This window comes from Protopterus annectens, chromosome 8.part1, assembly GCF_019279795.1.
Source record: "Protopterus annectens isolate FY-2018-M chromosome 8.part1, PAN1.0, whole genome shotgun sequence".
Classification (NCBI taxonomy): Eukaryota; Metazoa; Chordata; order Ceratodontiformes; family Protopteridae; genus Protopterus; species Protopterus annectens.
This window is the reverse complement of record NC_056742.1, coordinates 54,029,100-54,051,784: the sequence shown is the minus strand read 5'-3', so window position 1 is coordinate 54,051,784 and position 22,685 is coordinate 54,029,100.

Genomic DNA, 22,685 nt, shown 5'->3' with positions numbered 1-22,685 from the left:
TGGTGCTCTACTGTAATGATGGTTTTGTTAGAAGAGGAAATAGTGAAAGATTGTTTCAGATGGTGACTTGATTTAGGAAGCAATAGAAGTTTAGTCTTTATTGGATTCAAAATGCGTTGATTTTTAGTTAACCAATTTTCTACAAAAAGGAAAGATTCTTGTGTTAGTGACTGAAGTTGTGACAGAGTGTCAGAGTTGGTGATAAGTGTGGAATCACCAGCATATTGTATAAGGGTAGCTTGAGAGGTTGAAGTATAGAGGTCATTGGTGAAGATGTTAAAAAGAAGGGGGTCCCAGGATAGAGCCCTGGGGAATGCCTGTATGAATGGCTAGAAAAGTAGAATAGGAAGACTCCCATTTGACTGATTGTTGTTTGTTTGCTAGATAGCTGGAGAACCATTTGAGGGTGGTGGGAGACAGATGTAGGCTGGTAAGTTTGGATAGAAGTATGGAGTGGGCTACTGTGTCGAATGCTTTTTATAGATCTAAGAATAGGCTTGAGACTAGCGTGTTATTATTGTGAGCTTCAGCAATTGTGTGAGTGAAAGATAGAAGGGCTTTGGCAGTACTATGGTTTGGTCAAAAACCATGTTGAGTAGGAGTCAGGAGATTATTATGGATGAGAAATTTGAGCATTTGGGAATTTATACATTTTTCAAGGATTTTAGATAGCAGGAAAGGATAGCAATGGGTCTATAGTTGGACAGATCTGTGGAGTTGCCTCCTTTGTGAAGAGGTGTTAAAAAGAAAGATTTCCAGATTTTGGGTACAGTGGCTTCTTTAATGGATCAATTTATGAGTATAGAGACTGGGAAGGCAATAGATTGGGCTGCTAGCTTGAGAAAGAGTGAGGGTAGATTGTCAGCAGAAGGAAAGCAAGGTTTAAGCTTTTGGAGGAGAGACCTAATATAAGAGGTTGCGTAGGTTTGAGAGAGAAGACTGCCTCCTTTGTTTCATGTTTTGGTGGAGAAATGGTGTGGGGGTTTTAGTTGTTGTTAGTTTACTGAAGGTATCAATAAAGAACTGGTTAAGGAGAGAAGCAGTGTCTTGTCGGAGAGTTTGGGATAAGGGCTAGGGGTTTGAGGTTTTCCAGGGTAAAGGATAGAATTGATGTTTGTCCAGACGTTTTTGGGGTTCCATACCTCTCAACTGAACAGATTTTTGCAGAATGTCCAGATTTTTGCCTCATATTTTGGTGTGTTCCTCCTAAATTCTGTACCTTTTTGGCAAATAGCTGAGGATTAAATTAATTAAATAATGACAAACATTTGAGTTTAAGACTCCACATCCTTCAGAAAATTCATGTTAATGCAAAACCTATTATTCTATCAACTTTCTAAGTTTATAAGACCAATATTTAAAATCTGTCCTTATTTGTACCCCCATCAATTTAGGCTTTGTCCAGATTTTTTGCTCCAAGAGGTTGAGAGGTATGGGTTGGACTGATGGGTGAATTGAGCTTTATAGCAGAACTTTTTCTAGTCATTGCATATTTGTTTTTTGGTCTGATTCCTAAACTCTTTGAACAATTGGTTGTCAGTAGGGGATTTGGATTTTTGCTATGTTTTTCAGGCAGAGTCTCATTGGTGCATAATGGTATAGGTATCCTTTGTGAGACAGAGGGTATAATTGGATTTTATTCTTATTTTATGAGGGGGTGCTAGGTCATTAAGGATGTTTAAGAATATGCTGTTGAATTCTAGTACAGCATCATTAAGAGGAAGAGTGAGCAGGCTAGACCAATTTATGGATGAGAGTCTATCACTGAAAGGTGAAGGAACAAAGGCAGAGAGTTTAGGGCAGTACTTAGAGGGGAGGTTTGTTAAGTTGGGGTGAATGTCTTTGGATGTAGATGGGTAAGGGGCCATTTAATACATCTGGGAGAGTGCATGGATTATGGTAGAGGTGAGGGTCAGTGGTCAGAATCCAGTTGAGTGTAGAACCTGTGTTAGATTGCTTGTTTAGACTGGTGGGAGTAGTGATTAGTTGTGAGAATCAGAATAAATTAATGCTTTGGGTAGGGGCTTCAGTATTTAGGGTGTTTCAGTCAATATTTACATCTCCGAATATTACCGTTACATATGGAATATTTTGAGAGATCCAAGATAGTATGTTTTCAATAATAGGGATGTTTTTGCCAATTGGAATACAGATTGCAGCAATAGTGAGTTTTTTATGATTGTTGATGTGACAATTTAGTAGTAGTATTTCAGCTGGGTGGAAGTCAGGACGGACTATGGGGAAAGGGGAAAGTTTCAGGTGTTCAGAGTAAAGTATTGCAACTCGTCCACCTTTTTTGTTACTCTGTCTTGACGATAGATATACCCAGGGGGCAGAATGTGTGTATTACTGATATGTGGTTTTAGCCAGGTTTCTTATACTGCTAATGTATGTGGTATGCAGTGCAAGATCGGTGCACGTAGTTCATTAAGTTTATTAGACAGACTTTGTATATTAAAATAGCAGTTCCGATGATGTGCAAAATAGTTACTTACGGGTAACAGTGAAGGACAGTATATACTAGGTGATTATTATTTTCAAATACCTCCTACCTTGATTAGTATTATTACTTGCAGTCATGCAATGGATTGGACCTCCTTGTCAGACTTGCAGATTTGGAGATTTCACATCACTGAAAATCTTCATTTCCTCCACAAGAAGGTCCCCTTTGCATTTTACTGGAGCAATAGCAGAGTATTAAATATCTTTAAACACATTAAACAACACAGTTTCATTTCACTGCACCAAAAGAGGGCATGTGTCATCCCTTACCTTTTGCTATTGTAACTAGCAATTCTATCTAGAAGCATGTATCATTTCTGTTTATATTTATTTATCTGTATATCTATATGTCTACTTGCACATGAGTAGAAACAAGCAAAATCCACAAGATACCAAATGCACCTAGTACACCTCATACACAGAAAACAGAATAAAATCAGCGCTAAATCTACCAAATCAATTTACCAAGAAAGAAACAAGTAGCATCAGTAATCCTAACCTATTTGGGAAAGAAATAAAACAAATTACAAAAAAAAAAAACACTGAGTCTTCTCTGGCTTCAAATATTAAAACTAATCTGAAATCTAACTTTTCAAATAACTTTAAATATTTCCTAAATTTATTTATCCAAAATATTACTGACTCATTTGCTCACCCCACCACCACTCTAGAGCATTCCAATAATTCCAGTTCTATACTCGCTGTTCAACTCTATCCCTTAGCTGAATATGCAGCAACTTTCCACTTTTTGAAAATCTCTGAAAAGAACACCATAAACTTACTAAACAAAAACGTAATCTCTCTCCAACCACATTCCACCCTTAATACTCCAAATTCTTCAAAAATACAGCCGATAAAATTGTAAAACCTCTAACTCAATCCTTACTTTTTGACTTACAAGTTCAGTTCCTTCAGCCATTGAATACTCCATATTATCCTTCTCCCAAGCATTTCAGCTCCAAAAGAATTCAAAGACTTCAAACCAATCTACAACATTTGCCCTTTCACTAAAACCTTTACAATTGCTATACAATCAGATATTCAAACACATAAACAGATATGGCCTGCTAGCTGATTGCTAGCATAGGTTCCAAAATGCATTTAGTATAACTGCTGCAGACACCATTTATACTAACATAAATTGCGGTCTAATTTCAGCAGGTATTTTTGTTAATATGACTTGAGCTCGCAAATGAGTCAGTCATAAACTGCTACTTAAAAGGCTAGAGCACCTCATATTAGGAGAAAACACTTACCTGGTTTCAAAATTATCTCTCTAAGAGGACCTTTCAAATCTAGAATAATCAATACTTAGACATTGGAACCTTTAATACCAGTGTTCTACAAAGGTCTGTTCTCAAACATGTACTCGCTTCACTCTTGTCAATAATATTACTGAATACCTTTTCACTGGGAATGTCATGCTGTATGTAGATGATATGCTACTCCTGGAAGCAAGTAAACTGCACTTATCTCTACAATTCAGTCCGCAAAATCATTTCCAGAACTTTGCCAATTGTCTTCCACTAACAACCTCCTTTCCAACACCAATAAAAGCTATTTGATGACTTTTGCCTCCCACAGAAAGCTTCACAATTTCCATATCTCTCCTTGCAGGACCTACAGGCTAATACTTTGTCAGTAGTATCAGTATACAAACAGTAATAACCAAAATCGTACTCCTGCCCAAATTGGAATATGGACTACCCTTACATTCCGGAACCAGGGCTCAAAAATACAAATGAGCAAAAATATGATCTTCATACTTGTCCTTCTGACAGACACAAATTCACCAGAAACTTTATTCAAAATAGGCAATGGCTCACAGACACAGGCAGTGCCTCATTTCTGTTTAGTTCCTTCCTATTTCAATTTTTGAACTTAGGATACTGCCCACCCCAGGAGAAAACTTCCAATAACAAAGAAGTCTTACAGTCTTTGGGCCACTCAGGATAACATTACATGTTATCTGCCCTAGATTAATAATTCCTGAAAAAACTACTAAGAAACATTTAGTTTCTGAAATATTGAAATTCACCTTATTACAGGACATTAAAATCAGTTGTAATATCATCTAACCAGAGAAGCCATGCACAAATGTTTTACAGTCACTAGACTTCATGCAACTGCTCAGTGATTTCTCATACCATAAGTAATATGATGTATTTTGCCTTGGTGAGCCTATGTTTAAGGTAGATACTGTACATTATACTGTGCAAATATTTTACATTTTTCCATAGAATTCAAATGTGATTAATTACTGGAACTATTAATATAATATAATATAATATAATATAATATAATATACGTTGATTTTACAACATTATTTTATTGATAGTCTACAATTTAATAGAATGCTACTGCTATTCTGTATTATTCTGAGCTGGGGTTGTAGCTGAAAAGGGTCAGTAGACCAGTCCACCTACCTTATTACCAAATAGCAAATACATAAAATAAATTCTAGTCACTAAATGATGACAGACCTTTGAATTTTCTGACTTCATATCCTTCAGAAAATGCATGCCAATGCAAAAACTGTTATTTCAGCAACATTTTACAGCATTATTTAAAGTCCATACCTGATTCCCTAATTAATTATTGGGTTTGTCCCTGACTTTTCTACTAAGACGTTGAGAAAAAGTTTTTTTTACATTCAGATGAGGCTCATATGAGTAACTATAAGTGACTATAACTGTGCTGGGTGGGGGTGGGGGTGTTTGTGGATGAACGTAATATACTCTACCATTGTTTGCTGAGTTAACAATCTGGCTTTGCCAGACTAATGTGCATTTGTATGACTTAAGCTGTAATACTTGTGGCTATTGTTTATGTGAAACAAAGTTAAAATGAAATAGCTTTCAAGAACATATATTTGGTCTGTTTGTCATAAAATGTGTGGTTTCTGGCAAATCACTTAGGACTCTAGTCACTAAATAATGACAGAGATTTATGTTTCAGACTTAATATCCTTTGGAAATTGCATGCAAATGGAAAACATCATTATAGCAATTTTCTAAATACACACACAACACACACACACACACACACACACACACACACACACACACACACACACACACACACACACACAAACACACACACATGCATATCTCTGATTCTGGGACTTTGTCCTTCATTATTTTTTGGGTGTGCTCCGGATGCTTGTGCTAAGAATTTGAGAGGTATTTTACCATAATCAGATGAGGTGTCTTTAAATGCTACCTGGTGGTGAGTGTTGTTTGTGGATAAAGTAACTGTCATCTGCTTTCAAAGTTTAAACAGTCTGACTCTGAAGGACTAGTGTGCATTTGTATGAAATAAGTTTTAGTTTTACCATTATCAGGCATCTGTGGTGTACACAGTCAATAATGGGGCTATAACTGCTGAGAACTAGTAACTGCAGTGGTGGTGCTGTGGTAGCGTTGTTGCCTCACAGTAAGACGTTGTCTTGTTCGATTCTCAGCTAAGGCGTCTTCTGTATGGAGACATGCATGAATGGGTGTACCTTCGTTGAAGGTTGTACGTCAGGGCTGGCAACTCGGTATGTAAAAATCTACTGCCAATCATTAGTGGACCGGAGTTCCACTGTGGTGACCCCTAACCGGGAAAAGCCAAAAGATACAGCAACAACTGCTGAGAACTGGTGCTGTCTGTAGATGAGAATGGCTGACTGGCTGTAATTAATCAAGTTAATCTATCCTTAGTCTGGCTTTGCAAGCCTAGTGTGCATTTTGTGTAAAGCATTTTGGAATACATTACTAAGATGATTTTTCTTCATCACAATTGAACATTAGTAGTGTATACTGTCAAAGGGCTCTAATTGATGAGTAAGTACATTGGTGAAATATAATTAATGCAGGTCAAATTGCCATAAATTAGAGAGATGAATCTGGAATGACATGAGTATTAATATGTGAACCCCTGCCCCACGCAACAAAAACAGTGTATGCGAGTGAGGAGCATGGTTTGAAAACTGCCCAGCCTCCAAGGTGCACTTACTGTGTCACTATGCAGATGTCTATAGGTTAAAGGGTCAAGAAGTCTTCTACAGAGGGTTGCTTCTTACTGAGGCTCCTAGTACTAAGCAGCATTATTTGTATGCTGTTCTGATTTGGTTTGGCTAGGATGGGAGATACTGTAGGTTTAAATTGTCTAAAAAAGGTATTATGGGGTGGAGAAAGTCTTGGCCAATATATGACAGCCCTAAGGAGAAACGTGCAGGCCATTCATGGTGATGAAGGCAGAACTGTCAACCATCTCTTTCTGGTCATCACAGACTGGACCTCCTTGGAATGATACAAATTGCTAAGTTTAAGCCATTGTTGGAGTCTGTCATCATTCTCAGTGGAGGTAGATATACACTCAACACTCTTCATAATAGCCTTAGATTTATACTTGAAGAGCTCAATCTTATCTCTCTTCATATAAGCCAAGGGGTATGTAGCTCAAGTCTCACACACACGCGCACACACACACACACACACACACACACACACACACACACACACACACACACACACACACACACACACACACACACACACACACACACACACACACACACACACACACACATGAACCACAGCCTCAAAGTGCATTTCAGTGTGACACATGTTGCAGGTTTGGCAGGGATGAAGGGATTTGAGTATCTTAGTTATCTAACATATTTTGTCTCTTGAGAAGCAACTCAGCATCACCCAATCTGTGAGTGGATATTTTCATAAAATGTTATCACTTTTTAGTATTTTCAAGGGACAGAATCATAATGTTTCTCAAAATTTGATTTTTAACATTTCAGGAAACTTGCAGGTTGACAAGCAGTCCCAATCTAGCAGTAGCACCATACAGTTATGTTGAATGCAAATGCTTATTATATATTGCTTCAGGTAGCTAGATCAATTAAGATTAATCATATTGACTGAAGAAGTTTACCCGTGGTAGTGGTGCTGCGGTAGCGTTGTCGCCTCACAGCAAAACATTGTCCTGTTCGATTCTCAGCTAGAGCATCTTCTGTGTGGAGGCATGCGTGAATGGGTGTGCCTTCGTTGAAGGTTGTGTGTCAGGGCTGGTAACTCGGCACGTAAAAATCCACTACCAAACATTAGCGGACTGGAGTTCTGCTGTGGCGACCACTAACTGGGATAAGCCGAAAGACACAACAACAACAACATATTGACTGAAGAAGTTACAAATCCAATGATTAATCTCCATTGGTGCTTAAAATTACATTTGCTGGTTGTGGCTCTTTCTGAGCAAGCAAAGTTTATATCCATTTTCAGTCAGAGGCCGGGAGAGAAAAGCTCCAGCACAGCAATACTGTCAATAAATTTTAGAAATGTATGATATATTCCTTTATGTTAATGAATGAAGTGAAGCAAGATCCTTAACTTGTGTCATGTTTGAAGCTAAGTGTTACAAAAACTTCTACCAGGACTGATTTTTTTTCATTGCAGATGCAGAAAGGTGTTTACATTGTTGCGTTTCTTTTGTTGATTTACTAAGGTAGATCGTAATTTCTGTAGGTTCATATTTGCAATGCACTACATGAAACTAGTAAACTATTTAAACTATGCACCATTTACTTGTATAAAGAACACATCTTAAAGCTGGATAATCTGTACAACAGTCCATTTACCGTGCTGTAGGTGAAAATATTTTATGAGACAAAGTGGACAATCCTGCTCCCCATTGTAGATCTTTACTCAAAGAATTCACCCAGGTGTCCATATAATGCCAAGAGTACTGGCAGGCAGTTAAGCTGTGCTTGAGTCAAGGGTCTGCTTTTTTTTTTTTTAATTATACTCATGGCTTTAAAGTGCAGAAGAACAGACAACAGAGGACCAATCACCTACTACACAGAACATACCTATCACAAGGACATTGCCGAAACTGCACTATTAATGGGGTGTCAACAGATGATGAGGGAACTGTGCTGATGAAAAAGGAAGTGGCTAAAAGGCTATTCATTTAATTGTTAAGTTTTTATGTCAATTGGACATGGGACCCTTTTCAACCAGAACCCAGTCCAACGGTATACAAAAACATGAAACAAATTAAAACGACCATGCTGATCACCATAAACTGATAGTAGTAAAATCATAAGTCTTACAAGCACGTATATTTTCTTTAAAATTGACAGGTACTTATGAAGGTAAAATATACATTTTAAGAAATTTATATTTTTTGTTATTGACAGATTATACACCAAAGATTTCAGTGGGGACTATAAAAATATGCTTGAAGTCAGAGAATGCTTATGGCAAATTAGATTAGAAGCTAGCACACGACCAGGCATTAATGACACCTTATCTTTGGCATGTATATTAAAACATAAAGCATTATGCATTTGAAAAGTTTTATGATATGTATATTAAAACTCAAAGCATTTTGTACTTGAAAAGTTTTGTAACAAAGAAACATAATGGATTCTTAAATGAGTGATGTTTTTGAGATACATTGAATATTGTTTCAAAATTCTGTGTTGTATGTGGGGTCAAACTTTTTGTTAAGAGGAATTTTGTTGTACCAGCAAGAGTTAATTCTCAGGACAATTGATAATTACTTTATTGCATTTCAATGGTCATTGGTTACAGTGAATTCCATATATAAAGGCTTGTTAACATTCTATTAACTGACTCTGAAGATGCCCTAGTTGGGTGAAAGCGCTAAGTCAGTTTATGTGTACTTGTCATCTGCTATTTGTTTCATTAAAAGCTGTTTGGTGATTGTACTCTGCATCACCAGTGATTTCTTTTTACTACATAATATCAGACAACATGAGTATACTGAGCTTGGGTTAATGACAAAATAAAGCAAGTAGAATTTTAGGGTGCCTTTTGCATGTGTGAAAAGTATAACAGTGATTCTTGGTTGGAATGGTGTAACTGCAAGTGCAAATGAGAGAATATTCATTAACTTGGGCTTTCTCATATCATTATTCCTACTCCAAGGTACAGTAATTTCTGAATTAGTATATGTAAGTAGAAGTGGAATAAATGTAATATCTCTCATGCTGTGACATACAGAGGATGAAGCAGCCTTGTGATAATGCCTGAAGACTTTATCAGAGATTTTCAAAATTTGCTGTTAATGTATCTGAATAGCATGTTGTTTTTTGAAGTGTTGTGACTCACATAATAGGTCATATGCAGGACTCCATAAATAGTGGTACAATCAACAACAGTACAGAGCATATTAAGTTAATTCCTCTTCACTGAGAAGTTACACTGCACTTACTCTGATAGTGTAGTCAGTAAAGGAAAGAAGGAAAAGAGAGAAGCTTTTCCCATCTACAGCGTTACAATAAATGAAGTAATGGCATAATGAAGAATGGCACATATTAGCAAAAGATCTAAATAACCACCCCCCAGGCTAGCTACTATATTTTTAAGAGAGCAGATGCTAGGAGGACATGTAGTGTAGTACTCTGGTAAGAGCTTTTAGTTTGGAGGAACTGCATGCTGAAGTGTAGTCTGGGAATTTAGTTAGTGAGTCGGAGGAGCTATATGCTGAAGTGTAGTCTGAACATTTGGTTAGTGGGTCGGAAGAGCTGTATGCTGAAGTGTAGTCTGGGCATTTGGTTAGCGGTTCAGAGGAGCTGCATGCTGAAGTGTAGTCTGGGCATTTGGTTAGCGGTTTGGAGGAGTAGTATGCTGAAGTGCAGTCTGGACATTTGGTTAGTGGGTCAGAGGAGCTGCATGTTGAAGTGTAGTCTGAACATTTGGTTAGTGGTTCAGAGGAGCTGCATGCTGAAGTGTAGTCTGAACATTTGGTTAGCAGTTTAGAGGAGCTGCATGCTGAAGTGTAGTCTGGACATTGAGTTAGTGGGTCAGAGGAACTGTATGCTGAAGTGTAGTCTGGACATTTGGTTAGCGGTTCAGAGGAGCTGCATGCTGAAGTGCAGTCTGAGCATTTGGTTAGTGGTTTGGAGGAGTAGTATGCTGAAGTGTAGTCTGGACATTTGGTTAGTGGGTCAGAGGAGCTGTATGCTGATGTGTAGTCCGGACATGTGGTTAGCAGTCCAGGCATTAAGAGGCTGCAGCTTATTCTTGATTTACCCCAAACTACCAAAATGAGATCACAGTAAATAGAAATACAGACAAACTTAGGAAGCATTCTGTAAATATGTGTTTAATATTTTCAGTGAATCCTGTACTTTTAAACACATAAGTTTTTTAATTAATTCATCTACAGGCAGCCTCATTTCCCCTAAAGGAAATCTGATAATGACTTATTTTTCACATTTGCTATGGACATGCAGGTCATAATTTTGTGAGAGCTGTGATTTACTTCTGTTTCAACTTCAGATACCTCCAAACATCAGGGACCTCCTTGATGTTAACTAGCCTGCAGAACTGAGTCTGTAGCAACTAGTAAATATTAAGCATTGATCTCTGTGTTACTGTGCATTGATTTTTGTATATTCTGCCTGCTTTTTTCAGTCCTTGTATCTGTCTGTCACAGTATGAATTAAATGTCAATATACTGAATTCTGTAAAATGGACCGAAACTGGATGTGCATTTCATACCGCCAGTTTGATGTAGTCTATAACCTCTGAAAATTGTGAAAACTGTCCATACCATCTGTACATCTAATGCCTCTGTAAAGAAATTAAATTGTTATTTATTTTGGCTTCTAAAGTCACCATTCGTTTGAGCTCTAAATTCAATTTTCCTCTTGAGAATGGTTGTTAGTAAGACGTCCACCTGTCATTTTGAGTACGCACCAAGAAAGTATTACACAGCCAGATGCTAACAATGTAAAGCTACAGCCTCTGAAATACTGATTTCTCAATATATTAATGATGGTCACTTCTGTGTACAGTACAAAATGGCATGTCTGGGAGGGGGCCTCCAATCTTTTCTCACTAATCCGTTTAACACCCAGACCCTTAAATGACATAACAGTACCAGTGAGGCATGTTGCTTTATGCTTTATAATGGCATGTTGCTTTATGCTTTATAATTGTGGACTGTTTAATAATAATAGGATACCACTTTGTGCCTTCTAGAATTTATACTCCTCAAATAGCACAGATTTCTTTAACAGTACAAAAGAACTAAATCATTTATTTAAAGTCATTTCTCAGATTCCAGTCTCGATAATTATAAAAGTTATAATATTCTCAGGGATGTCAGGCTTAATTATGTAATATTCCAAGATTCAGAAAGAACCCCAGTGCTTGTAGAAAGGTCAGTGGTAAAAGGGTCCTGTTTCTGCAATGCAGAGAGACACATTAGCTGCAATGAGGAATGACTTCATTATCAGCTAGTTGGCATGACTGAATTACTACTGTAAGTACAGATCAGCACTTTCCTATAACAATTAACACTGGCAGGCAATGCACTGTAGTGGCATAGGCACTGCTCCCCATTCTCTGTCGCAACCATCCACACAGAACAAAAACACTACATATCCCATACCTATCCATAAGGTGTCAGAATGAACCCAATGTTTCATTTTTTCCTGCCCTCATAAATCACAGAGGATTACAGTTAGCCGTTTCTACCAGATATTAGAGTGTCAGATTTCATACCCTTCAGCAAATGTATGCTGATGCAAAAGCTGTTATTTTAGTGACTTTCTAAGCTTGAAAGAGGAATAATTAAAATCCATCCCTGACTGTGCATCTTTGTCCCCCACGTTGGTTTTGGCATTGCCTGTCCCTCTCCCTTCTAAGTCATGAAATGTTGTAGGCTTTGAATAAAGCTTAAGATCTTCATTATATAATAAACTCTTGCTATATTAACATATCAGTTTGAGTAGTGGGGTAATGCTGCTGTGCTGTTTCCTGTGTCGAGGGTGCAGGTTTCAAAGCCTTCACCCTTCATTTGTAATATAATAGTTTTTTTTTTGCTCTGTTTTGTTTTTACTTGTAGGTGCTACTTTCTTTCGTGTCTACTGGTCGCATATAGGATGAATATCGTCTATGAGAGATCACAGGATGCCTTTAAGCAGCGGCAGATTTAGGGCTTGGTGCAGGGGAACACGCCTCCCCCATTTTCAAAGTGGTTGCTCATTTGTGGCTCAAAAAAGATATACACTGTTCTTATATAGAAACTGGTAAATGTGCGACCAAAACAGTACATCTTTCCGTTTCAATTTACTGACACTTTTTTCTTTTAATTTCTTGTATCAAATATGTATCAGAGATACAACTGGAGGTTGCAGTCAGGTGATCTATTCTATGATTGTGAATACCTCCTCCATCTGCATCTCTGACTGTAGTTCAGCAAAGGCATGATTGGTGACAGTTTCTTGGAAGAAGGACTCAGTCCTTGATAAAAAGAAGACTAGTTTTATATTTAAGTAGTACTAGTAGCACTTAGTAGTAGTCACTAAGCCAAACCTGCAGACTTGATTTAGTGGTGAAAAGGGTGCTGAAACTATAGGGTGAGGGGGGAGGAGTAAGCACCCCCCACACACTTTAAATAAAGTCATGAACTGTGCCCCTAGGACCTTCTTCAAGTTTTTTTTTAAATAATCAAAGCTGTGTCAAAGAAAAGAAAAACAGACATCAGAAAAACAAAGTGTGTATGTTTGTGTGTGTGTGTGTGTGTGTGTGTGTGTGTGTGTGTGTGTGTGTGTGTGTGTGTGTGTGTGTATGTGTCCCATTGTCTGCAAGTGTCCATGAGTGTATGTATACCAGTGTTTGCAAGTGCATTTGTATGTGCAGGTATGTGAGTGTGCGCTAGTGCATGTGTGTATGTGAGTGTGTGTGAGTGCATACATGAGTGTATGAGTACATATATATGACTGTGGGTCTACTTCAGTAGACCGAAATGCCTTACCACCAAATTTTAAAAGACCAAGACCAAATGGCCGAAAGATCACAAAACTGAAACCGCATATACCCGACTGTCATTTACCCGACTGCTGCAGACAACAACTTTATACAGTGCGCAACTTAAAAACCTCCCATAAAATAGTACACTACATCTTTAACAATACATAATGGTTACCAAACACAGTTCAATGGATGCCATACAAACAGCTCCACCAATAACAAAAATTCATCCAAGAAAGTTATAATAACATTAATAATATATATATAACAATATATAGCATTTCTAAACAAAGATAAACAATGGAAGTTATAGTCTGTCAGTTAACCTGCCAAGTACTGAAAACCCAAAACCCAAACACAATCCAGTGAATATCCATATTGGTAACTATAGCCCCGACACGAATATTCAATATGAAATCTTACAAGCACTGACAACTACTGAATTCCAAACAAAATGATTATGCAGGGGGGCTGTACTCACTGCACCCCTTAGGTGGCTGCTCCCCCCAAACCCCCTGCAAATTATGCATACCAACACCAGGATCACACTGCAGTGCGGAAATGGGCAGATTTCCCATTCTGCTCACCTCAGACTGTCAGTATTCCAAACATTCAGTGTTCTGAATGTTGGTAATGTGAGGTTTCACTCATGTGAAACTTCAGTTTTCAAGTCTCGGTCTTTTATACATGGGTCATATGGCATTTCGGTCTACTGAAGTAGACCCATGACTGTACGTGATTAAATGTGTATATGCGAGTGCGAGCAAGTATGTGTCTGCAAGTATATGAATACGTGAGTATGTGATTACGTGTATATGACTGTGTTAAGTGCATGCGTATATCTAAGTGTGAACAAGTACCTGTATGCAAGTATGTGTGAGTAGGTGTGGGCATGCATGAGTGCGTAGAGGGTTCAGTACCATACAATGCTATTGTGGGGATCCAGTGAACAAGAGGTTGCTCCAGAGAACATTATTTTTGTAAACTTTAAAGCATGTATACCTCAACCCTTCACAGATTTTTGCAGAATGCCCAGCTTTTTGCCACATATCTTTTGGTCTGTCTCCTCATAAAATGTGTGGTTTTCTGGCAAATTATTGAGGATTGAAATTCCTAAATAATGACATGCATTTGAGTTTCAGACCTCATTTCCTTTGGAAAATGCATGCTAACACAAATCCTGTTATTCTAGAAACTTTGTTTAAGTTTGTAAGAGCAATATTTAAAATCTGTCCCTACTATTGGCCCTTTGTCCCACCATTATTTTAGGCTTTAATCAGATTTCTTACACTAACAGGCTGAGACATACAACTATTCAAGGAAAATAATTATTCATTTTATTGCAATATTCCTTTTTTCAGTTACAAGAAACATTGGCAATGTAAAAAAATCAGCAAATATTACTCAACAAATGCATGTATTTATGTATTTAAAGCCGAAAAGACACAACAGCATTTATCTGTGTTTACTGGTGAAGTCCAACTGGGTAATATCCATTTTCAGTGGAGGTCTGGGGAGAAAAGCTCCATTTGCTTACATTGCATTATACAAAGTTCCTGTCAAACACAGAGTAGTTACATTTCTATTTACATTTATGCACAAAGAGTAGTTACATTTATAAATTTTAAGATTTTACAGAAGTGGAAGTTACTAAAGAGAAAGCCCACATGCAACTTAGTGGATTGTACAGGCAGCAAATAAGTAATAAAATTGTTTTGTCATTTCAGTGAGAAGTTATGAGTATGTATTTGGAGAGTACTGTATGGTGAACACAAAGTCTTAACCTGGTGATCAGCATGTGCATGACCAGGACTGGTTAAGATGTAGTTTAAGCAGTGGTTTAAAACTACTGAGTTTCTCAGAAAGTTTTATTTATGTGAGAATACTATCCCAGAGTTTAGCAATGTACTGGGAATAGAGAAAGTCTCCTGCAAATTTATTTGTTTGTAAGTAATAAGAATGTGTTACTAGAACGGAGGTCCCTTGCTGGACAATAGGGCAGTAATACATTTTGCAGTGCAGGGCATTTTTCTGGATGATGAATGAGTTTGTGTGCTGGTTAGTTGTGATTAGGTTAGACAGTTGTGCAGTTCAAGCCAGTTTAACCGCTTTAAGCTATGATAATGGTGGGGTCCTATGAGGGAGATTGGTGGCAAATTAAGCTATTTTATTGTAGCAGGAGGCATTTCTGTGCAAATTCCTCCTATCAGGAAAACATCTCTTTTTAATTGTGAAGCAGAAACTTCAAGCGATTATAATATACCAATGCATGGGAGGTTTGATGGTTTTGACCACAAAGAAACAATATTTTGGAGTGTTTAGTGCTGCTTAGGCAAGCACTTTTATCTGAGTAATTGTCAGTAAATATTTTGCTGTATCTTAAAGATCATTACCCATAATTGTTAACTAGCAGAAGTTACTCACATGGTTTGTTTTCTTTTATATAAATGTATCTTTGGTATGTCTTAAGTGATAATCCTCTTTTCCTGAACAGATTCAAGAACTTAAACCCAGAGAGGAATGTGATTGAACAGATACAGTTTTTTTTCCCTCAGAATTCTGATTCAGACTCAGTTGAGATAATGCCACCTGAATCTCCCAATCAATGATTCTTTTTCTCCAAGACTATTTCCAAAATCTGCAAGTGTATTCAGTGGAAGAACACTGAGGTTTCTCAGTCCCCCGAAAAATACTATCAGCTGTCACAGAAGGAATTTCCAAAACCTTTAACCATTTCCCCAGTTCTGTCAGCTCTGGAGGAAGTGTATGTCACTGCCTGCATTCTTCCTGATACTCAGCCTACTGCCCCTAAAAAGGCAAATAGAATGTATAAAGTTCCTCACGCATTTAAGTCTTTATACACTCTTCCTAAACATCACACAGCAGCTATAGTTAGTCCAGTTGCTGCCAAACATTTTAACTCTAACCCTTTACCTTTTGATAAGCATGGTAAAACAATTTTTAAGTTTGAGGAAAAGTGTCTGCTTCTGCAACTTTAATTTTTTATAATTTTGAGTTGTCAGGCTCATATTTTAAAGTTTATTGTGACTAACTATGAAACTGTAAGAAATGTTTGATCTGCAGCTCCTCCTTGAGAGGAAAAATCTGCTTTGTGTGGTTTAGTTTCTTTAATTTTTCAGGTCACTAGTTACTAGTCATTTAAAGTGTGTTTATGACTATAGGTACTACATCTGGCTTTATTCTCAGAGCCTTCACTGCAAAGGTTATCAAAAATTTGATGAGAGGGTTAAGCTGATATATAGGGAATTTTATCCCTCCCTCTCTAAATTTTCCAAAGGTTATTTTGCTCCCTTATCCAACTGCAGCAAGAAACAAAGCAAAACAGTCTCACTGATATGCTGGTAAGTAAACATTAAAAACAATGGTCGGGAGGTTTCCTAAAAGAAAGCAGGAACCCTCCAGAACAAAAGACAGTCAAACAAGTCAGAATGAGTATGTAAGAGGCTTTGTCCCACCTCCCACCCTGGCAGTCTCTTATCCCTTCCAAAAAGTCAGATTCTCCATTTCTCTCTCTTTGGCAACAGGTTGTTTCAAACATATGAGTTCTGAGACTCAGTGGGAACAGATCCCTCCTTTGCAGGGAATTACTTCACATCCCCAGACCAATCCCCTCTGCTCGCTCCTATCCTACAGCACATGCTTTATCGGGGGAGTAATAGAAATGTTTCCTTTTTCCCAGTGGGAAAAAGGTTTCCATTCAAGAATGTTTCTGATGCCAGAAAAAAAAATAAGGAAAATGAAAATCAATTATGGACCTTTTTATTAAATCACTTTGTGAAAGTGCCCAAGTTCAAGATCATTTCATGGCACAATCCCTTACCCCTTCTTCTCCATTTGAGATTTTTTGGTAACCTTACATTTAAAAGATGCTTATTATCACATTCCTATAAATTAAAGCTTCATATGTTTCATAAGGTTTTACGTATGTAATAATTAGAACTGGGTTTAGCAAGAAGGGGGTTTAGCAACAAGGACAGTCACTGAGGAATGTTCTTCAAGGTTTTCAGGGATACTTCCAGGAACAGAAACAGACAATGAAATGTTCTCTGGAACAGGAACACTCAACAAATCACTCTGAGAATTAGAGTCTCTATTACAGGCAAAATGCTGTAACACTGGCTAGGACACTGGTATTAAGTGTTTCTGATTCCGCCTGAATTCTATCCCTTGTGACTCAATGATGTACGATCTCGGTTCCATACACAAATGTTTCACAAGTCCTATTCAGTCAAATCCCTTCACTGTCTGTATCCTCACTATCTCTCCTTCTTTTAATGGATTCAGAGGCTTGCTGGTTTTATCATAGTAGGACTTAGGACAAATGCTTCTTTAGGAGTTTTACTGCTTTGTTGTTTTTAGCACTCAGAGTCAACAAATTCTTACTGATTGGTAGTGTGGTTCTGGTTTGTCTCAACATTAATCTCTGGGCAGTTGAACCAAGTAAATTGACCTACTTCCTAATCTCAAACTGTCATGAGGAATGTTTCTGAGATTAAGCAGATTAAGAAAAACATCAGTACTGTCAAATTTAGACTTCTACAACAGCTGTTTTGCACTTTGAACTGTACGTTCAGCCAGGCTATTTGATTGTGGGTATTCAGGACTACTATTAACATGAACAAAGTCCCACATTTCGGCATATCTTTTAAACTGCTGACTTACAAACCATGCAGCATTGTCAAAAATGACTGTGTAGACTACCATGGAGAGAAAAATGTCTCTTCGGCTTCATAATGACAATGCTGGACATGAGATTAAGAAGTAGGTCAAGCTCAAACCAATTTGAATAAGAGTCTACTAACCAGGGGTGGCTCGTGCCATAGGACTGCTGGACTGCAGCCCTCCCACCTACAAAACAAAATAAAAACAAACCGAGAAACACAAACATTAATTCCCAGACAGTACGCATGCGCACATGCTCTCAGACTGCTTTCTCAGCAGTCTAGATAAGGGGAAAGGCAAGATGCCCAGAAGGCTATGCAGCGATGACATCACAACATAGAGGCACTCTGGACTGCAGCAGTCGCAGGCAGGACCAGTCGCGGGTTTGAACTGCAGGGAATCCTTTGGGATGGACCAATCGGGTAAGGGGCTGTTCAGATATCCCGAGCGGTAATGGAAGCAGGTATTTCACTCGCTCGTTGGTGGTAATGGAAGCAGGTATTTCGCTCGTTGGTGGGCTGGGGCCGTTCAGCAACAAGGTAGGTGTGTGTGTGTGTGTGTGTGTGTGTGTGTGTGTGTGTGTGTGTGTGTGTGTGTGTGTGTGTGTGTGTGTGTGTGTAATGCCCCAGTTACTATATACTGGTGGCTAGAGTAGACCCAATGGTGGTGTGTAGGGAATACCTCAGGCTTGAACCCTGTACCTTATATGCAGGTGTTAAGGGCCTGAATTCCCTACCCACCACCATTTGAAAAAATTTGCAGATTTTTGCCTCATATTTGATCTGTTCTGTTCCACATAATATCTGTGGTTTCTAAATATTTAAATGCTTGATGTTTGATGGTGCAGTGGTAGCATTGTTGCCTCACAGCTGTAGGTTCTCAAGTTTGATACTTGACTGGGGTGCCTTCTGTGTGGGGTCTGCATCTTTTCCCTGCGTTTGTGTGGGTTTGCTTTTGTGTCCTTCCATGTTACAAAGACATGTCTGCATTATTTCTTCCTGGGCTTCTGCTGAAAATTGTTTTTTTGTTCCAAGTCAGACTGTCCTGGTTAACAAATGTTAAATAAAAGTGACAGGCATTTGAATTTCAGACTTCAGGTTTTTGAATGTTTAATTCCTTATATATTTGATGGTGCAGTGGTAGCATTGTTGTCTCACAGTTATAGGTTTTCTGGTTTGATTCTTGGCTGGGGTGATTTCTGTGCAGGTTTCTGAATGTTTAATTCCTTACATATTTGATGGTACAGTGGTAGCATTGTTGCCTCACAGCTATAGGTTTTCTGGTTTGATTCTTGGCTGGGGTGCTTTCTGTGTGGAGTCTGCATCTCTTCCCTGTGTCTGTGTGGATTTGCTCTGGTGTCCTGCCATTTTACAAAGACATGTGTCTGCAGTATTTCTCCCTGGGCCTCTGCTGAAAATTGTTTTTGTTCCATCAGAAGCAAAATTGACAGGCATTTGAATTTCAGACTTCATATTCTTCAGAAAATACATAGTAACACAACCCTTTATTCTAGCAATTTTCTAAGTTTATAAGATGAATATTTGAAATTTGTCCCTATTTTTGGGACTGTATTCCCCCATTATTGGCTTTGTCCAGGTTTTTTGTGCTAAGGTTGACAGCTATGGCAAGAACTGAATTCACTGAATATGTTTGAGGGCTGTATTCCCTCATTACTGGGTTTGTCCAGGTGTTTTGTACTAAGAGGTTGACAGCTATGGCGAGAAGTGAATTCACTAAATGATAGCCATTTAAGTTTCAGTCTTCGTCTCTTTCACAAAGCAGCTGATTTGGTGTAGTTGTATGTTGCTCTGACTGTTTTGCACATGGACCTTGTCAGTAAAATGTATGGTGGTAACACAGCATTTCTCTTTGACAAAGCAGCTGATTTGGCATAGTGGTATGTTGCTCTGACTGTTGCACAGGAACCTTGGCAGTAAAATGTATGGTGGTAACACAGCATTTTATTCTAATAACTTTCCAAGATTATACAAGCAATGTTTAATGTGTCCCTGTTGTTTTGGCTTTTGACCCCCCCCCCCATAAATGTTGGCTTTTTCCAGATTTCTTGTGCTGCGAAGTTGAGATATAGTTGAGTATTGAGTAGATTTTACAAGGAGCTGAGAGCTGCAGGGGAAGAGAATTTAGTGCTGCTTATGCTGAGTTGGCTTGCATTGTTAATAGCACAACAGGTCGTGTACTTGCTGTTGATGCGGAAGGCTGTGGGTTCTACTCCCACAAGGGGTGGATACTGCCGTACTGAGAATGGTCTCCTTGGTGAAGATACTAACTATGAGCCTGTTATCAGTTTGCCATCCATTTCCTCTTGCAATATTACTAACTTATCATTTTTTTAATGTAATACAGGCAATTTATTCCTCAGGGGCAAAATACACTATTGTTCGATAAAACCATTAAATATAAATGTGTTTGCTAACAGCAACCTCTTCATTAGTTACAAATTTCTTTAATGTGGAATTATTTAGATGACTTTTACTTCAGAGATTATGCATATTTACTGATAATGGACTCTAGAATTGTACATATTTGCTGATAATGGTGGACTGTAGAATTGTGCATATTTACTGATAATGTTGGACTGTGGAATTGTGCATATTTACTGATAATGGTGGACTGTAGAAGTCTGAGTAGACTTTTATGATGGAAATGTTCTGAAGTGGGCAGTGTTGTCATTACGGGTGCATGCATTTTGTTTCATTGCTTACTGGGAAAATGTTCAAAACAAATTTAAAACGCCTTCTAACAACTGTACTCTATTGTACAAGGAATACAATTTAGTACAATCAGGAAGGTATATCAAAGAGCACATGTATGTTTCATATGCAAGGGGCCTATGATTTGAAAACAGCCCAAAATTAATCTTTATCTGCCACTGGCAAAATGTATTTTCTTTGAATGTGGGTTTCAATGCTGTTTCAATGAATGTGAGTTTCAAGGGCAGAGAAGTTTTAATGCTAAGTCTGTTTTCATTTGTGAGACTGCATTGCTTTGTTTAGCAGATGCCTTAGTGTTTGTGCTGTAAAATGCAAAATAAAACTTTCAAATGAAGTCTAAATCATAATAGAAGTAAAGCAGTATGCACATTAGTGTTTATGGTAAATGGAGTGAAATAGCCAAGTAATGGATCACTGGAATGGCTGCAGAGGCTCCATTCGACAATGATTTTGTGAGGGGGAAGGGCAGCAAGCTCAGAGGCTCAGTTGAACTATACCTCCCAACTGTCCAGATTTTCAAAGAATGAATAGATTTTTGCTTCTTATTTTTGGTTTGTTCCTCATAAAATTTGTAGTTTTCTGGCAAATCATTTAGGAATTAAGTCACTAATATAATGATACACTGAGTTTCAGACTTCATAACCTTCAGAAAAATGCATGCTAAAGTAAGACCTGTTATTCTATCAACTGTCTCAGTTTATACAAGAGCAATTTTTAGTACTGTTTATATGTCCCTCCAATATATTTGGCCTTGTCCAGATTTATTACATTAACAGTTTGAGAGGTACATGCAGATAAATTGCTTTATAGAATTAGGCATAGCCAGCCTCTCAACTGTCCCTGATTTTGGCTCAAAATGTTGCTCTTCCCCCTAATAATCCCTCTGCAAAATAGCAATGTTGGAAGAAAACATGGAGGGTTTACAATTAAGAAATAACTGTAATAATCAAAGTTATAGATTACTTGAAATGCATGTAGATTCTTTTATTTTGTCAGCTGCTCAAGTTAGCATTACTAATATTAAAGTGTCCCTTCTTTGACAGGTTCCCAGCTGTATTGTGTGGCTATTTTATATTTTTGCATCACATTTTTGGTCCATTTTTCATAAAATTGTGGGGGGGGTTTGGCAAATTAGTGACAAATCATTAAAGACTGAAGTTAGAAAATAATGACAGACATTTTGAGTTTCAGATTTCATACCCTACAGAAAATTCATACTAATGCAAGACCTATTCTATTATCTTTCTAAGTTTATAAGAGCAATATTTAAAAATTGTCCTTATTTTTGGGCCTTTGTCCCACTTCTATGTATGGCTTTATCCAGATTTCTTGCTGTGAGGTTGAGAGGTAGGACAAATGTGTCAGGGCCATCACAGTCAGCCAGAGACATTTCAAATTGTGACATACTTGTTGCACCCCACTCCCCCATGTAGTGACTCAGGATGTGTCCAAGCAAGGCAAAGAGTAGTTATGCAGTGTAACATGTGCAGAGTGTCCCCCCATCCAGGGTAGACACAAGTACTACAGTGGCTTTTCATCTGTCCTTGATTTTGCAGAATGGTCTGGTTTCTGTCATATTTTTGTACTGTTGATTTATGCTTATTACTCAAAGTGCCTGTTGCTCTGTGTTTAAGTAGCAATGCTTTAATGACCATAAGATAAGCTTGTCTGAGATTGTAAGATGCAAGTAAGCTTTAATAAGCATACTGTTAAAGAATTGCCAACATTGAAAGCCTTTCTGTTGTTGCCATGCAGAGACTACTTAACTAGATAATGTATAAGCCTTGGGTATTGAAGGACAGGATTACATTATTTTAAAAAGCTCATTACACTTGTTGGAGACTTCCAGTCATCTCTACAAGCTTTACTCCTAAACTAAACAGAATGCCAATCATGTGTGGTCCATAACCTGTACAGTAATCCTTTAAGCAATGTATCTTGAGCTTGTTTCTTGTTTGCTTTTCATTTTTTACTTTGATCA